Source organism: Azolla caroliniana, unplaced genomic scaffold, assembly GCF_043228905.1.
Source record: "Azolla caroliniana isolate FFs.n. ecotype wild unplaced genomic scaffold, voAzoCaro1.0.p SCAF_65, whole genome shotgun sequence".
Lineage (NCBI taxonomy): Eukaryota > Viridiplantae > Streptophyta > Polypodiopsida > Salviniales > Salviniaceae > Azolla > Azolla caroliniana.
The window spans coordinates 138,266-140,910 of record NW_028230500.1 but is presented as its reverse complement, the minus strand read 5'-3'; the positions used below and the strand labels follow the sequence as shown (position 1 = coordinate 140,910).

The window sequence follows — 2,645 nt, the reverse complement described above, 5'->3', positions numbered from 1 at the left end:
AATCACTGTATACAGCGGCTTTTTCAGGAAAGCAAGCCTCTTCGCAGCAAGCATGGAAAACCACCTTATCACTCAGCAATGTGCATTGGTTGCTATCCGAGCAATTAGGGTTGGGTTTGACCAACTCTCTCTTGGAAAGCGAGAATTCTCGCCTCGTCACACTACACTATCAAGTCAAAGTTCCCAGACATGACCTTCCGGAGAAACTGGTAAATAGAATACGCGGTACGCCTGCGGCTCTCGGCGCCTCGACTGGATCCAGACCCCGCATTGGAACTTTCCTACGTAGGGAAATAACTATTTAGTTTGGGAGAGTGGTTCCCGGAATAATGATCTCTAAGAGCAAAAGTTGAGGGTTCGAATCCCATTTTCTCTTCTCTGAATTACGAGAGTGATACGAGTTGCTGTCTGCTGCTCTTGCCAACCCATTTCGTGAAATTCCCCTCTAGCTCAAGAAACGAGGTCATAGCCGAGCGGCAGGCCCGCCCTGCGTACTTCTCAACTCCTGAATAAGGAGCTCGAATCTACTGATCCGAGCATTCGCTCGTATTCTGAAAGATGTGTCGTACTAGAGGTGCCAATCAAGCAAGCGCAATCAACAACCCGTCTCCTTGGGGTTCTTGCAGAGAACAGGGTAAGGCGGCCAGAGGAGCGGAATGAAGTTTCAAGATGATGAGGTAGCCGGCTCTCGAGAAAGCGACTTCTCTCTAGCGCCGATACGATCGAAGTGGTAAACCAAAAGTGAACCTGCCAACGACACACCTTTATGTATGACATAGTTTCGACAGGACGGGATGTCTTAGATAAAGCCTAAACTCTGTAAAAAGAAGAAAGGGGGGCACGCACGCACGCACGCACGCACGCACGTATAAACAATAGCTCCTCCCGCAGCAAGCAAGCAAGCAAGCAAGCAAGCAAGCAAGCAAGCAAGCAGTGTTTGCCCATATGATACGTGTTGCATATGGAACGAGGATGGGGGCGTAGTTCAATCGGTAGAACGCATGTTTTGCAAGTATGAAGTTATCGGTTCAAGTCCGATCGTCTCCATTCGTATACAGATTGGCACATTAGATAGAAATCCAGCAGATCCCCCGCCCGGTTCCCCGGGCGACATACGTGCGGACAAAGAGCTGCCTGCCCTCACGGGCAAGCTAACCCGCCGGTTCATCCGGATGAAAACCAACCGGTTCATCCGGATGAAAACCAACCGGTTCATCAAACCCGCCAACCCCTTTTTCATCATGAAGGCCTTCATGATGATGAAAACCGCACGCAGATTATGGCCGGAATTGCCAGGGCAGGCTTGTTGCCTGCGCGCACGCACCCCTTCATGCGGAATTCATTGAAACCAGACACACACGGCACGAAGGCGAGAATTTTGATATCAGGACCAGCGAGCGTGCACTACCTCCCGACCTAACTTTTCTTTTCACTCCCGCCGGATGATGAAAACCGCTTCTTACCGCCCGCTTCTTTTCTTCGGGCACGAGTCCAGAAATGCATGCTGGTGGCGCCCGCCCTTTTGCTTGCCTGCATGAAGGCCAAGAAACTGCCATGAATATCGAGAACAGACAAGGAAGAGCAACAGAATATAAGTACGATTTACGCGCGAATTGATTTTATTTGCTATTTCAATTTCTAGCGTTTTGAGTTTGGAATGAATAATAATATATAATGAGGAAATATTAGTAGCTGTTCGTCTAGTGGGTTTTGTTTCCCTTAGTCAAAACACTCTAAGTGACATTTTCAGAGCGACTTTTAGGGCAAAAAGCGAAGCTATTTAAACAGATTTATAGCATTTTCCCAGTTCCTAGGAAGCTCTGTGGTCTGAGCCCGAGGAATGGCATGAATTACTATTACTCAGTCTGCGTTTAAGTACGTAAATGATTGCGGAATCCTTTTTCAATGGGATAGTGGAGCGTCGCGCATTGTCGTACGAATAAACAGTATAAGCCTCGCTGTGTTAAGAAATGGAACTTTAGTTGAAAGCACCGTTAGCCATTTGAGAGCATTCTCGCCTCTGAGAATAAGACGAGATAGTGAGTCGTTCCCGCTCTCCAGTCAGTGACGAATTTGGCGGCTTTTCCAGCAGCAGTGGAACGAAACATCAGTCCACACTGATCTAACCGAGCATGGTTTTCTTAGAAGGAGGGAAAGGGGGATTCCAGGAGTTAGCTGACACTTCCAAAGGAGGGGAGGAAAGCCGTAGGGAAAACTGCAGCGAAAAGAGCTCGGGTCCGCCCTATGCATGTAATAATGCTGCCCATGACTGGAGTAGCGAAATTATTGTCAAAAAGAGCAAGCAGAGCTCTTCTTTTCTTTTCTTTCCGCGCTGGCTGAGATGGATGATAATCCTTTGGCCCTGCCTTTCCTTTCACGGTTGTCTTGCCGCTGGGTGTCCTGGCAGAACCTTGCCATTCCACTCGTGGTAGGTGGTGAAATCTCTGTCTAAATCATCGAAGAAAAGTCGAGTCGATTTTTTCGTGCGTGCTGCATCGGTAAAAAACCCCCTAGGAATATGTCGTCTATTTGCCTGCCAACAAAACGATTACACTTCAGTCATACCTTTCAGTTCAGTGTTGCTCGAACTATGCTATCCATGATGGGTAGCACATCCTGCTCTTCTGTATCCACATCAATCGGTC

The 2,645-nt window shown here is 48.1% G+C and overlaps 1 non-coding gene across 1 annotated transcript; it reads left to right on the top strand.

The window, feature by feature from the left end:
* The first annotated feature begins 974 nt into the window (after positions 1 to 974).
* Positions 975 to 1,047, top strand: TRNAA-UGC (transfer RNA alanine (anticodon UGC)). The gene has a single exon. It is a non-coding gene; the product is annotated as a tRNA-Ala (tRNA).
* The last annotated feature ends 1,598 nt before the right edge of the window (positions 1,048 to 2,645 follow it).